The sequence below is a fragment of the Mirounga leonina genome, unplaced genomic scaffold (assembly GCF_011800145.1).
Source record: "Mirounga leonina isolate KUSES-001 unplaced genomic scaffold, KU_Mleo_1.0 Mir_94, whole genome shotgun sequence".
NCBI classification, from domain to species: domain Eukaryota; kingdom Metazoa; phylum Chordata; class Mammalia; order Carnivora; family Phocidae; genus Mirounga; species Mirounga leonina.
Window position 1 is genome coordinate 14912710 of NW_023270855.1, and position 22596 is coordinate 14935305.

General features: G+C 37.4%; 1 protein-coding gene across 1 annotated transcript in view; it reads right to left on the minus strand.

Annotated features, from left to right (window-relative positions):
* Nucleotides 1-22596, minus strand: part of CNTN4 (contactin 4) — a 308099-nt gene that overhangs the window by 204170 nt on the left and 81333 nt on the right. The window lies entirely within an intron of this gene.

The window sequence follows — 22596 nt, forward strand, 5'->3', positions numbered from 1 at the left end:
TTTGGTATTCTCAACATGCATGTAATGGGAATGTAATTCCTAGTTTTGAAAGGTGTTCTCAAGAAATGTAAAAACTCTCTTGTCCTACACTGTTTAAACCTAGAGTTAGTTGACTAGTTTAAAAAGTTACTAAAAGTGGGAAGCCATGAAAAAATGCCATATTTACATCATAAACATTTTATGCAATGACATTATTAGATATTATTTATGTATTTATATAGTTTAAATATTTCTATATATTTATTTTCATTAATTCTTATTTAGAAAACTAAATGTATTATTTGTCAAACTTTTGATAGAGGAACAACGTACCCTTTGCCTTCTTGTTTCTTACCTTTTTTTTTTTGAGATGTTACGACCATTTTTAAAAATTTTATTATGTTATGTTAATCACCATACATTACATCATTAGTTTTTGATGTAGTGTTCCATGATTCATTCTTTGCTGAATAACACCCAGTCAGTGCTCCATTCCATATGTGCCCTCTTTAATACCCATCACCAGGCTAACCCATTCCCCCACCCACCTCCCCTCTAGAACCCTCAGTTTGTTTCTCAGAGTCCACAGTCTCTCATGGTTCATCTCCCCCTCCGACTTCCCCCCCTTCATTTTTCCCTTCCTACTATCTTCTTCTCTTTTTTAAACATATAATGTATTATTTGTTTCAGAGGTACAGGTCTGTGATTCAACAGTCTTACACAATTCACAGTGCTCACCATAGCACATACCCTTCCCAATATCTATCACCCAATCACCCCATTCCTCCCACACCCCAGCACTCCAGCAACACTCAGTTTGTTTCCTGAGATTAAGAATCCCTCATATCAGTGAGATCATATGATACATGTCTTTCTCTGATTGACTTATTTTGCTCAGCATAATACCCTCCAGTTCCATCCACATCGTTGCAAATGGCAAGATTTCATTCCTTTTGATGGCTGCATAATATTCCATTATATATACTACATCTTCTTTATCCATTCATCTGTTGATGGACATCTTGGCTCTTTCCATAGTTTGGCTATTGTGGACATTGCTGCTATAAACATCGGGGTGCATGTACTCCTCTGGATCACTACATTTGTATCTTTGGGGTAAATACCCAGTAGTGCAGTTGCCGGGTCATATGGTAGCTTTATTTTCAATTTTTTGAAGAACCTCTATACTGTTTACCAGAGTGGCTGCACCAGCTTGCATTCCCACCAACAGTGTAGGAGGGTTCCCCTTTCTCCACATCCCCACTAACATCTGTCGTTTCCTGACGTGTTAATTTTAGCCATTCTGACTGGTGTGAGGTGATATCTCATTGAAGTTTTGATTTGGATTTCCCTGATGTCGAGTGATGTTGAGCACTTTTTCATGTGTCTGTTGGACATTTGGATGTCTTCTTTGCAAAAATGTCTGTTCATGTCTTCTGCCCATTTCTTGATTGGATTATCTGTTCTTTGGGTGTTGAGTTTGATGAGTTCTTTATAGATTCTGGATACTAGCCCTTTCTCTGATATGTCATTTGCAAATATCTTCTCCCATTCTATCGGTTGTCTTTTGGTTTTGTTGACTGTTTCTTTTGCTGTGCAAAAGCTTTTTATCTTGATGAGGTCCCAATAGTTCATTTTTGCCCTTGCTTCCTTTGCTTTTGGTGATGTTTCTAGGAAGAAGTTGCTTCGGCTGAGGTCGAAGAGGTTGCTGCCTGTGTTCTCCTTTAGGATTTTGATGGACTCCTGTCTCACATTAAGGTCTTTCAACCATTTGGAGTCTATTTTTGTGTGTGGTGTAAGGAAATGGTCCAGTTTCATTCTTCTGCATGTGGCTGTCTAATTTTTCCAACACCATTTGTTGAAGAGACTGTCTTTTTTCCATTGGACATTCTTTCCTGCTTTGTCGAAGATTAGTTGACCATAGAGTTGAGGGTCCATTTCTGGGCCCTCTATTCTGTTCCATTGATCTATGTGTCTGTTTTTGTGCCAGTACCATACTGTCTTGATGATGACAGCTTTGTAATAGAGCTGGAAGTCCGGAATTGTGATGCTGGCAGCTTTGCTTTTCTTTTTCAACATTCCTCTGGCTATGCGGGGTCTTTTCTGGTTCCATACAAATTTTAGGATTATTTGTTCCCTTTCTTTGAAAAAAGTGGATGGTATTTTGATAGGGATTGCATTAAATGTGTAGATTGTTCTAGGTAGCATTGACACCTTCACAATATTTGTTCTTCCAATCCATGAGCATGTAACGTTTTTCCATTTCTTTGTATCTTCCTCAATTTCTTTCATGAGTATTTTATAATTTTCTAAGTACAGATTCTTTGCCTCTTTTTTTTTTTAGATTTTATTTATTTATTTATTTGACAGAGAGACACAGCGAGAGAGGGAACACAAGCAGGGGGAGTGGGAGAGGGAGAAGCAGGCTCCCCACAGAGCAGGGAGCCCGATGCGGGACTCGATCCCAGTACCCTGGGATCATGACCCGAGATGAAGGCAGTCGCTTAACCAACTGAGCCACCCAGGCGCCCTCTTTGCCTCTTTGGTTAGATTTATTCCTAGGTATCTTATGGTTTTGGGTGCAATTGTAAATGGGATCGACTCCTTAATTTCTCTTTCTTCTGTCTTGTTTTTGGCGTATAGGAATGCCACCAATTTCTGTGCATTGATTTTATATCCTGCCACTTTACTGAATTCCTGTATGAGTTCTAGCAGTTTTGGGGTGGAGTTGTTTGGGTTTTCCACATAAAGTATCATATCATCTGCAAAGAGTGAGAGTTTGACTTCTTCTTTGCCAATTTGGATGCCTTTAATTTCTTTTTGTTTTCTGATTGCTGTGGCTAGGACTTCTAGTACTATGTTGAATAGCAGTGGTGATAGTGGACATCCCTGCCGTGTTCCTGACCTTAAGGGGAAAGCTCTCAGTCTTTCCCCATTGAGAATGATATTTGCTGTGGGTTTTTCATAGATGGCTTTTAGGATATTGAGGTATGTACCCTCGATCCCTATACTCTGAAGAGTTTTGATCAAGAAAGGATGCTGTACTTTGTCAAATGATTTTTCTGCATCTATTGGGAGGATCATATGGTTCTTGTTCTTTCTTTTATTAATGTATTGTATCACATTGATTGATTTGTGGATGTTGAACCGACCTTGCAGTCCAGGAATAAATCCCACTGGGTCGTGGTGAATAATCCTTTTAATGTACTGTTGGCTCCTATTGGCTAGTATTTTGGTGAGAATTTTTACATCGATGTTCATCAGGGATATTGGTCTGTAATTCTCCTTTTTGATGGGGTCTTTTCCTGGTTTTGGTATCAAGGTAATGCTGGCCTCATAAAACGAGTTTGGAAGTTTTCCTTTCATTTCTATTTTTTGGAACAGTTTCAGAAGAATAGGTATTAATTCTTCTTTAAATGCTTGGTAAATTCCCCTGGGAAGCCATCTGGCCCTGGGCTCTTGTTTGTTGGGAGATTTTTGATGACTGCTTCAATTTCCTTAGTGGTTATAATCTGTTCAGGTTTTCTATTTCTTCCTGGTTCAGTTTTGGTAGTTGATACATCTCTAGGAATGCATCCATTTCTTCCAGATTATCTAATTTGCTGGCATAGAGTTGCTCATAATATGTTCTTATAATTGTTTGTATTTCTTTGGGGTTGGTTGTGATCTTTCCTCTTTCATTCATGATTTTATTTATTTGGGTCATTTCTCTTTTCTTTCTGTTAAGTCTGGCCAGGGGTTTATCAATCTTAATAATTCTTTCAAAGAACCAGGACCTAGTTTCGTTGATCTGTTCTACTGTTCTTTTAGTTTCTCTTTCATTGATTTCTGCTCTGATCTTTATTATTTATCTTCTCCTGCTGGGTTTAGGCTTTATTTGCTGTTCTCTCTCCAGCTCCTTTAGGTGTAGGGTTAGGTTGTATATTTGAGACCTTTCTTGTTTCTTGAAAAAGGCTTGTACTGCTATATACTTTCCTCTTAGGACCGCCTTTGCTGCATCCCAAAGATTTTGAACAGTTGTGTTTTCATTTTCATTTGTTTCCATGAATTTTTTTAATTCTTCTTTAATTTCCTGGTTAACCCATTCATTCTTTAGTAGGATACTCTTTAGCCTCCATGTATTTGAGTTCTTTCTGACTTTCCTCTTGTGATTGAGTTCTAGTTTCAAAGCATTGTGGTCCGAAAATAGGCAGGAAAGTTCCCAATCTTTTGGTACCAGTTGAGACCTGACTGTAACCTAGGATTTGATCTATTGTAGAGAATGTTCCATGGGCATTAGGAAAGAATATGTATTCTGTTGCTTTGGGACGGAATGTTCTGAATATATCTGTGACGTCCATGTGGTCCAGTGGGTCATTTAAAGTCTTTATTTCCTTGTTGATCTTTTGCTTAGATGATCTGTCCATTTCAGTGAGGGGGGGTGTTAAAGTCCCCTACTATTAGGTTGTCAATGTGTTTCTTTGCTTTTGTTATTAATTGGCTTATAATTGGCTGCTCCCATGTTAGGGACATAGATATTTACAATTGTTATTATTCATTCATAAATTCTTATTTAGAAAATTAAATGTATATTATTTGTCAATCTTTTGATATAGGAACAATGTACCCCTTTGCCTTCTTGTTTCTTATCTTTTTTTTTAAGTTGACTGTTGACTGGGGTTGATGTTATCATTTTTACCTAAACTACACTCATCATGCCTGGGACTTAGTTTTGTTAAAATAAGACATGTGAAACTACAGGAGTACAGAATCCTACTAGAGTTTAATGACCCTCCTCCCCCAAACTTTTATAATTATCTTGCCCACAGCATCTTTATTTTTCACTGACTTGCCTTTATTGAGTCTTTCCCAAAGGATTCCAAGTTATTTTTGTAGAAATGACAGTTCTTTCCTTTTTATTACATTTCATCAGTTTATGTAATATTTAAACTAAATAAGTACAAGTGGTCTAAACAGGTTTAGGAACAAAAACAACTGATTCTTGGCAAGTATACAACTTCATAGGGAGGAACAAAAGGATACAGGTTCACTTGCCTGTAGCCTACCAAGCCATACCTACAGCTTGCCACAGGCAATTGGCATGGCTCATTACAGAAGGAATGGAGAGAATCTCTTTATTCACAAAGTCAGGTAAGGGGAGGTGGGTTGACAGAGCCCCTATAGTGCTTTAAAAGAAGTCATATTCTGTTTTATTGCCTTGTAAGCAGACTCTGGCTTATTAGACCATGTAATTGTATCTAAAATCTCTGCATAGGCTTCCTATAGAAGCACTGTAGGTTGACTTCTAATGGACTGATTCCAGTAGGGGAGACCGATGGTGGGACCTGACAGGTGGATGGCAGACCAATGACAAATGAATATGGAGCAGATAGTTTTCTAGGTATCTCTCAGTTGCATAATATAGATGATTGTCCATTCCCAATTCAACAGTGCATTACAACCTTTTCACTGATGTAACCCTACCTGAAGAGTGGGATATAACACACACTCTGAAGAGCCAGGAGGCAGATCCTGAAGCAGTCTACTGCAAGTCAGGGGTTTATAATACATATTTATTCTACTTCCAAATTCCACTGGATAATACATCTATGGTGGTTTTAATATAAACTGTTTTAAAATACAACCATGAAATTCCTCAAATCTGTTAAGAAATACAGTTCTTGGTGCCAAACACGGTTAAGGGAAAAAAAAAAAACAACGAAAGAGATGGTACTATTTTTAGAAATATCAGGGAAGGAGTGAAAATGACCAGAGCTTTAACAGGAAAGGGTACAAGCCATGCAGGTATCTGAGAAATGGGAATTTAAAGGCAAGGGAACAACAATCACAAAGGCCCCACTGTAGGCAGGGACATGTTTAATGTCTTTGAGAGCACAGAAATTGGGTAGTGGGGCTCAAGGGACTTTCTAATTTATTTAACACAGAAGATGTTGCTGCATGCTTGAATGCAGATGGGAGTAATGTAGAAGGGAAGAAGAATTTAATGCAGGGAAAAGGAGAAAAGCAATGGCTAGAGCCAAGTCTTCGAGTGGGTGAGAGGGGATAGAATCCAGTGCACCAGTGGGTGAGGTTGACCTTAAAGGCCCAGAGAGATTTTGTATTTGTGTTAAGGGAGGGAGCAGAAAGCATCCATTGCTACAGCCACTACCCAAGACCAAAATACCAACATCTCTTGGTCAGATTATTTCAACTACCACGTTCTTGGTCTCTCTTCATACATGCTTGCCCTGCTGCAAGCCATTTCCCATACTCTTCAAAAGAGTTATATTTTCAAACTACAAATGTAATTACCCAAAACCTAATGGCTTTCCCTTATCCTTGTGTCAAAGAACATAATCCTTAAGATAGCTTCAACAATGCTCAGTGAGAATATTTTAAATGTTGAATGAAGGTTCAATATTTTCTCTTAACTAATGTGTTCTTGAAAACAATGGGGGGGTTGGTTTCTGTATTTTTTATAAGCTTCAACTGAAGCTTATAAGAAAATGTTCTTCTGTTTTTACAAGTTTCAACTGAAGCTTATAAGAAAATGTTCTTCTGTTTTTACATCATATATTTCAATGTGACCTAGTTAATCCTTTAATAGCTAGCTTTCAACACTTTTGATCAGCTTCTTACTGTGATATAAAAGATTAGATCCTATTCCTAAGAGTAAATCTCCTGTGGAACATTTCCTTGATGAAATGTTTAATATTGTGGTCAATGGAGGAAAATGAAATTCCTACAAATGCCTGTGTTATCATGAATGAAAACATTTCTAATAACTGTGCTTTCAACCTATTCCCTTCTGTTCCTCATGGATATACCTTTCCCACATAACAAAGAGCCTCTGACCCACAACAAATGAAAAGATTTCTTTAAAAAGGATTGAGCAAATAACCAAATCCTTAGGCTATTGGCCAAATGTAGATTTGATGTTGGAGCCAGTTTGGGAATTGATAAATTCCTGTATTCATTGCTGTTTTTTTTTTTTTTTTTTAAAGATTTTATTTATTTATTTGAGAGAGAGAGAATGAGACAGAGAGCATGAGAGAGGGGAGGGTCAGAGGGAGAAGCAGACTCCCCGCTGAGCGGGGAGCCCGATGCGGGACTCAATCCCAGGACTCCAGGATCATGACCTGAGCCGAAGGCAGCCGCTTAACCAACTGAGCCACCCAGGCGCCCCTTCATTGCTGGTTACAGAATGGAATCCTTGACTTGGCCCCCATAAGACTGATGAAATTGTAGCAGAAAAATAAAAATAATCCTAATTCTCTTCATTTGTAAATGAATTCTCTACCACAGTATATTTTCTTGGTGATGATGGCAGAATTGGCAAAATAAAGATATCTGAATGAATGCAGGGTAGAACAACATTGTCATAACATGAAGCAAATTTAACTAGGATTGTAGCAGCTGTGATGACACTGTAATCTCTGCACTATATTAACACATCAGGCATCTGAAAAACCAGTCTAAAAGCCAAAATCCACCCAGGTATTACTTTTTTTGACCCAATTTCTCTGGGCAATGCAAACAAAAGCAGATATGTTGGTCTAAACTCTATGAGAGTTAGCATCATTCTTCTTAGCATCTTTATTGGAAAATTTTGTCCAACAATGGGCATTTAGGCTTGAAAGACCTCTGAGTGTTTTATTCTGTTTGGATTTTCACATGATAAAGCAGAGTAGAAAGGTAAGTGAAGAGGAACAGGTTCCCTGGCATTGAGCACATGAACAGGAAGTATCACCTTTTATCAATTAGAAAATAGAATCAGCTTTTCACTGACTTTAGGCAAGGTTTTTCCTATTTTACTTTAGCTGTGATATAGATCACACAATCCATTGCTAGAATCCCAGGACCCAGGTCTTCTGTTTCCTGGTCTAGTACCCTTACTCTCACTTAAGTATTCTCACTTAAAAATTGGGAGACTTAACATTTAAAAAATCTGGACTTCTAGCTTTTCTAAAACAAGAAAAAGGATGAGAAGGAGGTGGGGGAGAGAAGGAGGAAGGAAAATGATGAGAAGAAGGAAGAGAAAATGAAAAGAAAAAGATCTGAGTTCACACTCCCACATGGTAACAGTATGTAAAGTGTTAAAAACCTATTATGTCTATAAACAAATTATCTTAGGTTAACTTTCTGGCTTTGTTTCCCCAGAAATCTTATAAAGGTAAAATGTCAGCCAGGTGACCAGGCAACAGTGTTATAGTAAAAATAACCCAGGACTGGCACCCTGTATCTGGCTGAGAGGAATGCAAATGAACAATACATATCTGCTGGACAGTCATTGTGCTAGGTTTCCCTGAATGTGGTGACTCTCATCACTGGGCCCCCTCATGGGGACTTTGGAAGCTATGCCTCTAGAAATGTTGCAAGAGATCTTTGCTCCTATTTAAGACATCAACCTTCTGGGTCGCCTGGTGGCTCAGTCAGTTAAGCATCCCACTCTTGATTTCAGCTTAGGCCATGATCTCAGGGTCCTGGGATCAAGCCCCAAGTCAGGCTCCATGCTCAGGGGGGAGTCTGCTTGAGATTCTCTCTCCCTCTGCCCCTCCTCACCCCTGCGAATACGTGCGTGCACTTTCTCTCTCTCAAATAAATCAATAAATCTAAAATTAAAAAAAAAAAGAAAAGATATGGACCTTCTAAGTCAGAAGGCTCCAGGCCTGCTACATGAGTCTCAATTCTTTGCTCTTAAAACATGACTGTGGGGACAAGAAAAAGTCCCTGAATTGCTGTTTGGACTTCTCCCAGACTCCATCGAAGAGAAGGTCCTGGCCCTGGTCTTTTGGCATGTACTCTGTCCTGTCCTTATGTGAGCCAGAGGCCAAGTGTGCTGCATGGTGATCAGGTCCATTTGACTAGCTAGTTGACCCTAAGAACACTCACCTGGATGCACTGTAGTAACAGTGACCTGCCCCTTTTTGATGAGATACATGGTCTCTAGTTCACCAGAGCCTTCACCATTCCTTATTATCTCACACCTGGCTTTTTCAGCATACTCTCCGAAAGTTTTAGAGTGCTATTGCAGATTCTGGATAAGGTAATTTATTGTTACAGTAACTTGACGAATAACCTGTCATGCAAGGGAAGTGTTGAACATCTAAATATTTATGAGCTTCAGAGAAATGAATATCATTCACCTACAGGGGTCTAATATGTTTCTGTTTTGGTCACCTCTTTGTTCTTTCTTCTGTATTTTGGACAAAAGCAAAAACCTGCCATCCTGGCCCAGTGGGCTTCCAATTTTCTCTTTTCTGCCCCCAGTTTTTATCTGCATCTGAGGTAAATTAGGAACAATCCAGCCAAAATCTTCAAGGCCATTTTGATTTACTTCAGAGAATTCTTTTTTAATAATTAATTGGAAAATAGGTCTTAACATACTTAGTTGTCACATCTTAGGACAATTCCTTTGCAGATGTGGAAAGAAATAGTTTTCAAAATAATTGGGCTCTATCTCTAAGGATTCAACATCAGAAATCAGAAATGTATCTCTTAAAAAAAAACTTAGGACATGTGTGTCAGTGTGGATGTGATTAAAAAAACAAAAACAACAACAACTGGTTACAGGCTGTCACCAAGCGAGAGGAAGGAGGCCATTAGCATGATATTCATCATTCCGTAGTTCCAGGAACTTCATTTGAGAGAACAATCTACCTGCTTTAGTTTTTATGAACCCCCTATGAGTTACAGATACCAGATGTCTTTTCTCTGGCTATCTCTCTGATGACAGACATAGTGGCACATAAAAGGAAAAACAGTCCGTGTTGGGGAGGAAGCTCACAGCTTACGGCGGGACAGTCCATTATTAATGGACAAAGTCACAGGGTAGTTAATGTACGGATGTCAGACTTCCCAACTTTCATAGAGTCCCCTTGGGGAGTGGTGCTGACAGATGAGTTGAAGGCAGAACCGCAAGCAGAGCTGATAGTCAGCAGGGGATCATTAGTCTGCTTGAAGAGCAGGGGCTCCTGAGTGATTAAGAGGTAACAGCTTACAAGAGCTATGCATAAATTACACATTCCAGGGTCAACACCCCAAATTCTTCATAGTTTTTTTTTTTTTTTACAAGGCATAGGATATGAATGGCAAATATATTCTATCAGTCTGTCAATAGAAACTCTGAAAACTTTGTTATTTCTTATACTCAGTATATATAAAAGCAAATGGACTCTTCAATTAACCCTGGATTGTTTCCCAGCTTCTATTGGAAAAGGGATATGGTGGTGCTGAATGTAAAAGGGCATCCAAGAGGAGCCTGTTCGAGTACTTGTAACTCATTTTAAAGATGCCTGTACACAGGGCGCATGGGTGGCTCAGTCGTTAAGCATCTGCCTTCGGCTCAGGTCATGATCCCAGGGTCCTGGGATCGAGTCCCACGTCGGGCTCCCTGCTCAGCAGGAAGCCTGCTTCTCCCTCTCCCACTTCCCCTGCTTGTGTTCCTGCTCTCGCTGTGTCTCTCTCTGTCAAATAAATAAATAAAATCTAAAAAAAAAAAAAAAAAGATACCTGTAGACAACAGAGATGAGCGTTTTTAAAGCTAGGATTATGGAGGATTAATTTCAATTTTCCCAGTTCTATCTTTTAATTGAGCCCATTCATTCTCATTCTGAAAACTTCAGTGTGGCCACATGAAAGCTTCTGTACTTTAAGCTTTATGGATCTACCCTGACATTAAAACAGAAATCACGTGTGGCTTAACAGGGAAGCCCCTTATATGTGGTTTGTTGAACGAAGCTGCTCATTGTCAGGAAACTGACATACTCTGCATTACTCTAACATACCTAGCCCTGAACCTGTGAGTTTAATTCAGACTTGCTTCTTAATTGTTTATGAGCTGTCTGGAATGCTGGTCTATCATGAGGTAACTTGCATTTTTGCTCTTAGATTGTTGCTGGGCATGTGGGATTTTGTTGAAAATAAAAGGTGTACCAGTAGAAAGCAAATTTGGTATGGTATTTGCTACCAAATAAAACATGACCTGTTTTAGATCGCAGCCACTTTCAGTCTTTGGACCACTCACTGATTTTCCCCATTCCTTCTCTGTATTTCGCTGGTTGATTTTTAGTGACAAATGCCACATTTCCCCAGCTGAGATAAGTATGGAAATGAAAACAGAAGCTATGTCAACTTGAATTTAAAGTTTTCTAACCTGAAAATGAACTAGTCCTCTTAGCATAATGTACTCCCCCGCAAGCAATTCTCTTAACTAGGCTACAGTGCCATTTGGGAATGGGATGTTTATATGTATATTTTCTTCATTCCCTGCAGAAAGTCATCATCTGAGCATTGCTGAGTGCAGATTTAATGCACATCACTGCACACTTGCCCCAGTAACACGGCGAGGGCCTGCCACTGGAGATTCAGAACAGCTCTAGGCAGGAGCAAAGAGGATTATTGCCAATCCAGGCATTTTTAGTGATACGCATCTCTAAAGGCAGGGTAGTATGGGTAGCTATTTTAACTTGAATATCTAGATTGATTTTCAAATGGAGAATAAGTAACAAAATAGCTATATGATTGGCAAGATACCCATATGTTCATGCATCGTAGAAACTCCTCCAGATGATGCAAACATCTTACTCCCACAAAGACTGGTAGAAAAATGTATTTTTTTGGGAGAAAGATAATTAACAATGGAGAACAATATAAAATCTAAGCTAGAAGCAACCTTGGAGTTCACTAAAGCCAACATATATTTGAATTTTAAATGTTTTGTTACAGAAATTTTCAAACATACACCAATTACAAAAGTAGAGACAGTGGTATAATGAACCCTCATGTATCATTCAGCTTTAATAGTTACCAACACTGTTTCATTCTTATATGTCTCTTACCCTCTTTGGGTATTGGTTGTCCTTTAGCTGGTCACAGGAGTATCTTTCTACTTTTCATTATGTTTATATTTGATAACTGTGTTTTTGTATTTTTAGTCCAGAATATGGGAAAGATTGAAACAAATACTCTTTGTGGAGTTATCTGTATTTTCAAGACTTTCCCTCGTATTGTAGACATACCCAAAAATGGTTGTTCATAAATTATTGAAGAATGTCATATTTACTTTAACAGTGTCTCAGGGGTTTTGTCATCTATAAAATGGGAATATATAGCACTTATATCATATGGTTCTTGTAAGAATTAAATGTTAATATATGTAAAGAATTTAAAATCATGCCTGACATATATTATTCACTATAGAAGTATTACTAACGTTCATATGTGAGGTTGCTTCTTCTTTTATTGTCTTTGTCGGGTTCTGGTACCAGGATTATACTAATTTCATTAAATGAACTGGTAGCTTTTCATCCTGTCTTTGCTCTGACACAATTGTTTGGTAAGGGAATTACCTTAAAAATTTGAAAAAACATTTCTTATAAAATTTATGGCTCAGAGCACTTGGAAGAAAGTGATTCTTGACAACTTTCAATTCTTTCCATGATAAATGGTCTATTCAGATTTTCTATATTTTCTTTATTCAGTTTTGTTATCTATATAATCTCAGTAGATTTTTCATTTCATCTAGATGTTCAAATGATCACAGGATTGTGGATAGTCTGCTTTTATGATTTTAAATCTTGTATACAAAATTGTATGCTCCTTTTAGTTTCTAATTTTGTGTATTTGTATTTCTCTGGTTTCTTTTTGATTAGATTTGGGGAGAAATACACTTGTATTTTTTTTTCTTCTCAAAACTTCTCTCAGATGTCTCATGTGTACTGTTTCTATTTTCCAATTTATTAATTTTGACCTTCATCTTCTTTCCTTCTCTTTCCCTTAGGTTTGTTTTGTGTTCTTTTTAACATTCATGAGGTGAATACTTAGTTTATTGATTTTGATTTCCAGAATTTCTTAATAATAAATTTAAAGTTATTAACTTGCCTCTGAGTGCACTTTTTGTAAATTTTATTAGTGTGGATGCATTTGTCCTCATTTCTTCAAATTTGGAAACATCCATAAATTATGGTTTTTCTTTGTGCTTTGACCCAGTAGATATTAGAAAAATGACTTGAAATTTGCATGGGTTGATTTTTTTTAATGTGGTTATTGTCATTGTATAAAATTACCTATAGCTAGTTTCTAGTTTAACTATATAATGGCAGAAAATAAGACCTGATGTGTACAATTTTAACTTCTTAAATTTTTTTTCTTGGCTTATTATGTAGCCAATTATAATAAGCATTACATGGGCACTTGAAAGGAAAGTATATAAATATACAGTAGCTCTCTCTTATGGGCGGTTTCGCTTTCCATGGTTTCAGTTACATGTGGTCAACTGTGGTCCAAAGGAGATGACCCTCCTTCTGACATATGGTCAGAAGATTAAGAGTAGACTAATGCTATGTCCCAATGCCTATGTCATTCACATCACTTCATCTCATCACAGGCATTTTATCATTTCACATCATCACAAGAAGGGTTAGTACAGTACCATAAGATATTTTGAGAGAAACTACATTCACTTAACATTTACTACAGTATATTGTTATAATTGTACTATTTCATTGTTAGTTGTTGTTGTTAATCTCTTACTATGCTTAAATGATAAATTAATCTTTATCATAGGTATATATGTATAGGAAAAAAATAGTATATATAGGGTTCAGTCTTATGCGCAATTTTAGGCATCTACTGGGGGGCTTGGAACATATTCCCTGTGGATAATAGAAGATAAGTACATATGTTTTATTATTACATTATTCAATTTTTTGTATCCTTATTTCTATTTACTTGGTCTGTCAAATTAAGTAAAAAAATATGCTTTAGTAATTCCTTGTGTTTCCAAATATTTAGCATTATAAATTTTGATACTATGTTTTATGGTGTTTAAAATACTATAACTGGAATGTCTTCATTAGGGTTTGTGTATCTTAATAATAAAAAGGCTCTTTTCCCAATTTGATGTTTTTGCATACAGATAATACTCGGTCCTAAACTAGTAAGTTTATCATCTATTCTTTTTAAAATCTATTTTGTTAGAATATTTTATTTTAAATAAATGCCATCAAATTCTGGTTAGATCAAACAAAATTTTAACTGAATCTGATGCTCTTATGTTCATATGAAAGTTTTATCTCTGTATATTCTGTCATATACTATATACTCTTGTATTTGTCATCTTTTTGTGAGTTTTTTATTCATGCTGTTTCGCTCATCTTTACCTTTGGTCTTTGGTTGAACAGATTACAATTTATTTGATTTAACTGTCTCCAGCAACTTGGAAGACACATATTCTGTTTTTATATCTACCTTAATCTATATTTCCTCTAATTATTAGAATAAAGAATAACATAAAAACTTTTGATTCCCTCTCAAAGAGGGGAAAATACAACATGTTTTTACTATTAAAAGGATGATGTGTTGGTATGAAATGTTAAGTATGCCATGATATTAAATAAAATAATACGTCTGCACTGATAAAATATCTTTATTAATTACATTGATTATGTATAGATTGGATCTTTATTCCTGAATTTCCATATTTATGAAGCTTTCTGATCATTATACGTTCCTTTGGCATTCTTTAAAAAAGCTTATCTAGTTAGTCATGCTTATCACTAATGCAATTTTCTACAATGTTCATTTGGCTTTTTATTGCATCTGCACTGCAGGTTTTAATTCTTTCATTTCTCATCTTTGTTAGCTCTTTTTAAATGCCAGTCTGTATCAGAGTCAGATCCCTTTTCCCATTAGCATCTCTGTTTCATAGAATCCACGCTTTCTTTGTCTTGACTGAAAGCACAACAGAGACACATCTTTGTTATGTTTTGTTTTACATCCTCAGACAATGGCTGACTCTTCCCTCCTCTTGCCCCCGCTCTTTATCACGGAGTATTTTCTTAGGTCACCGTGATGGAGCGGATTTTTTATTTAACTCTATTTATTAACATTGGTTATGATTTTACCCAGGTCTTAGATTCACCAACCAAAAATGGGTTTATCCCTTTATTCACTCAAACTGACCACAGGGGCTCCCAGAATCGCCATCTCATATCTTAAGTTTAAAGCAATTTGATAGCCATATTTCCTTTCCAAATTACTGGTGTCTGGCTATCATTAATTTAGTAAGATTCTGAGGAACTAAGATAGAGCTTTCTATTGCTTCAGTTATCACTGTCTCAGTGAACTGGTATAACCTCTTTCCTGTGTCCACACAATATGCCATGGTAGCCTCTTTCTCTATAGAGCATTAGTTAGAACTGTTGATTGCTAGTGATTCTGGGGAGAGGGAGATGGTGTATTGTGTGTGTGTGTGTGTTAATAAGTATGGTAGGTTACTTCCTCTGGATACCTTAGAAAAAAATGTTTTCTCATAATAAGGAGACAGACATCAGATTTTTTAATTAGATATCCAGACTGAAATATATTTGATATAGAGGTATAACATAGCTCTTGTTGGAAGCCTTTAAAGATATCCTTCCCATATTCCTTGTTGTTAATTTAGTTGTTTAGTCATGAGTCTCTGCTCTAGTCTTAATATTGTGTCTCCCCAAAATTCGTATTTTGAAATCTTATCCCTAAAGGTAAAGGCATTGGTAGGTGGGGCCTTTGGGAAGTGATGAGGTCATGAAGGTGGAGCCCTCATGAATGGGATGAGTGCTCTTATAAAAGAGACCCCACAGAGCTCCCTAGGCTTTTCTGCCATGTGAGGATACCGCAGAATATTACCTCTAATGAACTGGGAAGAAAACCCTCACCTGACCATGCCGGCACCCTTATTTCAGACTTCCAGTCTCCAGTATTGGGAGAAATAAATTTCTGTTATTTACAAGCTACCCAGTCTGTGGTATTTTGTTATAGCAGCCTGAATGTATTAAGACAGTCTTCTATGGTTATATCTCCATTTGGCCTATTTGTGCTATAATTATAGGTAATTCCTCAAGTAAATTTTTGATGACTACCCACTGTTTTTAGTCTGATGAGAACTTTGCTTCTTTCTTTGTTTTTTACAAAAAGCTAGGTAATAATAAATCAGCCTTAGCTGCCAAGAGCCCATTTTTCAACACTGCCCTCCACTCTAACTCACCCCCTATTTCACTTAAAAATAATCTTTCACAATATTTAACTTACTTTCAGAAAAACACCCAAATCTTCAGTGCTACTCCAGAGCCTAGTCTCTGCTGATATCCTAGACTTAGACTTGAACTACCCTCCCCAGCACGCATGGGCACTACCATGTCACTTTTCCTCATGGCCAGACAACCTTCCCACTCCTGACATATGTACTGCTGCTTGGTCTGTAATACTATTCCTTCATTCTATTCTTTCATTCTTCCAAATCTGAGCTCCAGAGAGATTTACTTCTTCAAGGAAGTTTCCTCCCAGTCTAGATCATGTCCTTCCAACAGACATACCTCATTTTACTGTGCTTGGCAGATACTGCTTTTTTAGAGATTGAAGGTTTGTGGCCACCCTGTGTTAAGCAAGTCTGTCAGTGCCATTTTTTTCCAACAGCATTTGCTCACTTCATGTCTCTGTCACATTCTGGTCATTCTTGCAATACTTTAAACTTTTTCATTATTATTACCTTTGTTGTGGTGATCTGTGAGCACTGATTTTTGATGTTACTATTGTAATTGTTTGGGGGCACCAGGAACCGTGCCCATGTAAGATGGTGAACCGAATTCATAAATGTGTGTGTTCTGACTGCTCCACCAGCTGGCATCAGCCCATCTCTCTCCCTCTCCCAGGGCCTCCCTATCTCCTGAGACACAACAATATTGAAGTTAGGCCAATTAATAACCCTATAATGGCTTCTTTTTTCTTTTTTTTAAAGATTTTATTTATTTATTTGACAGAGAGAGACACAGTGAGAGAGGGAACACAAGCAGGGGGGAGTGGGAGAGGGAGAAGCAGGGTTCCCGCTGAGCAGGGAGCCCAATGCGGGGCTCAATCCCAGGACCCTGGGATCATGACCTGAGCTGAAGGCAGACGCTTAACAACTGAGCCACCCAGGAGCCCCCCTATAATGGCTTCTAAGTGTGTTCAAGTGAAACAAAGAGTCAATTGGTGCAGAAAACTTCACTATCTTATTTTAAGAAATTGCCACAGCCACCCCAACCTTTAGCAACCATCACCATAATTAATTAGCGACCATCAATATCAAAGCAAGACCCCCCAGCCAAAAGATTATGACTCGCTGAAATCTCAGATAACGGTTAGCATTTTTTAGCAATAAAGTATTTTAAATTAAGGTATGTGCAGTTTTTTAGACATAATGCTATTGCACACTTAATAGACTACAGTATAGTGTACATACAACTTTTATATGCACTGAGAAACAAAAAAATTCACTTGACTCATGTTATTACAATATTTGCTTTATTGCACTGGTCTGTAACCAAACCCACAATATCTCCGAGGTATGCTTGTATTTTACACGATCAGATCACTGAACCCTGTTCCTCTCCCAGCCCACAACCAAAAGCACACATTCCAGTGTGACTGAGTACCCCCTTACTTCCCAACAGGCCCGTAAGTCTTATGGTAGCGGGACCATTCTGTTTTTGCTCACTGTTATATCCGCTACATCTATGCCAATGCCTGGGAACTGAGAGGCTCTGCCGGAGTTAGATATTTTTACTTTTTAAAAGCAATCTATTCTCTTCAATCTTGAAATCCTAATTTACGTACTCCATTAAGACCCAATTATAAATCTCATTTATCACAACCATTTCTACTGAAATAACCTGGAACCATATGTTGATAAGGAATGCTGGCTTGCAGATAGAGTGAACAAATTCAAAGAGTAGCAAGACTCAGAAAAGAAGGTGTAGGAATGTCTTTCTTATATTTAGGTGTTCATTTCAGAGCTGTGTTATACTTATTTTACAGTAAGTCAGAACAACAAATGGAAGAAATATGATACTTAAGTCAGCTACATTTTATTTTTAAAATCTTGTTTATCTTTTCAAAAGGCAAAAGTTTGCATAAAGTGATAAGAACTTGACCTCAAATACCTACAACCAAACTATTCTGGAGTTTCCCAGGTGTTCTCTAGTCTATGTTTTGCTTAAGAGAATGAGGAAGTGTACAAATTCCAAATTACTTCACAAAGTAGAGATTCTTCGGATATTTCTGAAATGCTACGTTATCAACTGCAACTATCTCTCCAGCTGTGCCCGCCATATGGATTTATCAATTCCTGTGGAGTGTTGTTGTAACACAACTCCTAACCAGGGGTTAATTTTGACAGTGAAGATTATGATAATGTGTTAACCTGCAACTATCTGATGATAAAAAAAAATTGGGTATGTTACACGTGGAGACGTGAAGAGCTTTCTTGGCTCGGTACAGAAAGCTATCAGTTGTTTTGTTAGTAGCCAGTATCTATGTAAGAGATCATGAACATTCTCCCAATCAGCTGCTGGATTAAAGATCTGACATATCTTCTGGTTCATTATGTAGATAGGGTTGGTCTCCCTGCAGAACTCTTACTGTTCCATTTGGAATTTTTTATTTATTCTACATGTCTCAAATGACAAGATCACTAGTGAGTATAGTTAGGACAAATCAGCATGATTGGTTAAAAAAAGTTTTTCATCCATATTCTTCATCCTTGATGAATGTACAGCCACTTAATTAAATCATTTTCTTTTAAATCAGTATTTGGATACTACACAGCATCAGAAGCTATAGCCCCATCTTTAGACAAAATGCTACAATTTATTTTTTTGGATGCGAACTTTACTTGGCCAAATGTGTAGTTTTCTCTGGTCTTTGATTTGGCCCTACTTAAGTTACTGTCTTCCTAAATGTCTGAAAAGTAACTGAATGAGTTACAAAGTACATACAGCAGAAAAATGGCTGACTTCCTATTTGTTCTTTAATACTCACAGGATCAAGATCCCTGATAGTACTGAACATTTTGGAGCCTTCACTTTCTGATCTCCCAACCAGAGTCTATTTCCAAATTTCCAGGACTCAGGCAGCATTTCCGCATTCTATATACTGCACCATTATCCTGCTTAATTCAATGTAACATCATGATGCACTGACCTGACAAAACACCAATTCCTTGCTAAAAATGTATCCAAAGAGCTGCTTGTTTCTTCCTCAGCTGAAAAGATGAGATTCATAGGACATATTTCCAGTGGGCATTAAAACAAGAATGGTTCCCGTACATCCTGCAGTGATTGTCCACTGGATTATTTATGAAATGCTCAGCCAGGTTCATGTTGTTGAAAGATCGGTGTTGATCATTTGTTCTGTTCTGGCTGGTACATCCCTGGTAGTACTCTACTGGATATGTAATGTGCTTTTCACGTCTCCAGACTCTTCACATCCCAACTAGCACCTGTGCTCCAACACAATATCATCCTTCACTGCTTTCTGGGACAGGACGACTCCAAAAGAGAAAGCTCAACATGAAATTGAGCTTTGTTGAATGATCACAGTTTGCAGATCATTCAGCTTTATGGATCAAATCTCAGTTCCCAAATGCCATTTCTTTTGGTGCTAATGCATTTGGCCCCGACTTTGACTGATCAATGGGCCTCCGGTTCTAAGGATCAAACCTGGAGATAATCTCTTTGATTTTTTTTTATGTTAAAAAAAAAAAAAAACATTTCCAACTTGAATTTAAATCTATCCACAAATACTCTTATATAGTGCCTATCATTAAATTAAATTAAATACAGAGTAACTGTCAGGAGAGATGTTGGGTAATTAAGGTCATCATTAATTAACTAAAATGCTTTGGTTTCTGCCAAATAATGAGCATAGAAACATTTACACAGAAGCAAAGAAGGAAAAGAAGAGAAAGAAAAAGAATTTCTTGAAATTTATTTCTGGAATAACTTTTTTTTTTAACTAAATGTTTCTCTTTAGGTAACTGAACACAAATTTAATTAACTGCTATTTATTCAGTAGTTGAATTTATTTCTAAGTGCTATGGATTTGCTATAGCTGCAAAACGGCTTCAACATCTCTCTAACTAGGACTAAAAGGAGAACTAGGTAGAAAGTATATGGCTATCATTCCTGGGGAACTCTTCTTAGAACCCAGACCAGCAATTCTCTATACAGTTTAATTTAAGAAATTGGTGGCTTGGCTGCATAAGGTTTAGAATTATTCTATGGCTAGGGAATGTTTGCTACTTATGTACTCATTTTTTTCTATTCATAAGTATATAGTTATTGACATCAAGGCACAAAAATGTGGTCATAAAACATTCAAGTTGTTTTAAAGAGCTGGTAGGAAAATCAAAGGCAAAAAGTATGTCAGCAGTATCATAGAATAAGCTTAACTAATTGTGGAGATAACTGACATCAGAAATATTGACCCTCATTCCTGTAGTCCTATCCAGTGGGGGAGAAGCATGTCATTCCTTGAGACATGCAAGGCCTAATTCCCTCCTTTTGCTTCCTTTGCTGATTCTTTCTTTGGACTAAATGATCTCATGGCTGTGAGAAATGGAGCCTGTATTTGGTATAATAAAGACAAATAATCCTAGTGGCCTATCCTCCCAAACATGAAACACTCCACCATGCCATTTGTGTGGGACAGTTTATAACAAATAGTCCCTGCTCAAAGTGGCTCTTTATTCTGCTCAATCAGTGAAAAAAGGGAGGCTTAATGAATGAAGAAAAGCATCACCTTCCAAACTGTTTCACATTACTCTATGCTGACTAAATCACTAATGTCTAAAATCTCCTTTGATTGGCAAAATAAGAAGGAAAAGAAAAAGGGAGGAATTGGACCATTACATTTCAGATGAAGGAGTTCAGGTTCACAGATTTCAAAGGAATATGGTAGAGTCAAACAGCACAAACAAGACTGCCTTAAAAATGTTTAATGCTTGGGGCACCTGGGTAGCTCAGTTGATTAGCGTCTGACTTTTGGTTTTGGCTCAGGTTATGATCTCAGGGTCTTGATATCGAGCCCCACATTGGGCTCCGTGCTCAGAACAGTGTCTGCTTGAGACTCTCTCTCCCTCTCCCTCTGGCCCTCCCCCTGCCCTACTCTCTTGCTCTCTCTCAAATAAAGAAATAAATCTTAAAAAAAAAGAAGAATGTTTAACACCAAAAACAAAACAAAATAGAAAACACCACCCCCCTGGGGCGCTTGGGTGGCTCAGTTGGTTAAGCCACTGCCTTCGGCTCAGGTCATGATCCTGGAGTCCCTGGATTGAGTCCCGCATCGGGCTCCCTGCTCGGCAGGGAGTCTGCTTCTCCCTCTGACCCTCCCCCCTCTCATGTGCTCTCTCTCATTCTCTCTCTCTCAAATAAATAAATAAAATCTTTAAAAAAAAAAAAAAAGAAAACACCGCCCCCCAAAAATACCTAGTAGTCTGTGGTACTGATTAACCTATTATTAAAGGTTACCTTTACCTCATTGAATTGCAATAGATGTCCATTTAAGTAAATATATGAAGTTTCTTAGGTAGACATAAAACTCAGAATGCATTTTCCATAAAAATATTTAAAAAGGTGGCTTATCCAAGTTTGACTGACCCCTAATATATGTTTTTTTTTACTGAAGTGTAGTTGACCTACAATGTTAAATTAGTTTCAGGTGTACAACATAGTGATTTGACATTTCTATACATTATGCAATGCTCCCCATGATAATCTTAGTTACTGTCACCACACAAAGTTATTACATTATTGACTATATTCCCTATGCTGTTCTTTTCATTCCTATGACTTATTCCTTTTATAACTGGAAGTTTGTACTTTTTTTTTAGATTGCGAGTTGGGAGGGGCAGAGGAAGAGAGAAAGATTCTTAAGCAGGTTCCATACCCAGCATGCAACCCAACGCAGGGCTTGATCTCACAACCCCGAGATCATGACCTGAGCCAAAATCAAGAGTCAGATACTTAACTGACTGAGCCTCCCAGGCACCCCAATGCAAAAGCTTTTCAGTTTGATGTAGTCCCAATAGTTTATTTTTGCTTTCGTTTCCCTTGCTTGAGGAGACATATTCAGAAAAACGTTCTAAGGCCAATGTCGAAGAGATTACTGCCTGTGCTTTCTTCTAGAAGATTTATGGTTTCACATCTTACATTTAAGTCTTTAATCCATTGAGTTTATTTTTGTGTGTGGTTTAAGAAAGTGGTCTGGTTTCATTCTTTTGCACGTAGCTGTTCAGTTTTCCAACATTTATTGAAGAGACTGTCTTTTCCCCCATTGTATATTCTTGCCTCCTTTACCATAGATTAACTGACCATATAAGCATGGGTTTATTTCTGGGGTCTTTACTCTGATCCATTGATCTATGTGTCTATTTTTGTGCCAGTACCATCTTGTTTTGATTACTACAGCTTTGTAGTTTATCTTGAAATCGGGGATTGTGGTACCTCTAGCTTTGTTATTCTTTCTTAAGATTACTTTGGCTCTTCAGGGTCTTTTGGGGTTCCATATAAATTTTAGGATTATTTGTTCTAGCTTTGTGAAAAATGCTACTTGTATTTTGATAGGAAATGCGCCAAATCTGTAGATTGCTTTGTAGAGTATGGGTATTTTAACAATATTAATTCTTCCAATCTATGAGAATATCTTGCCATTTGTTTGTGCTTCAATTTCTTTCATCAATGTCTTAATAGTTTCCAGAGTACAGGTCTTTCACCTCCTTGGTTAAATTTATTCCTACATATTTTAGGAAGCCTTTAATTGTGCAGATCGTTGCCACATTTA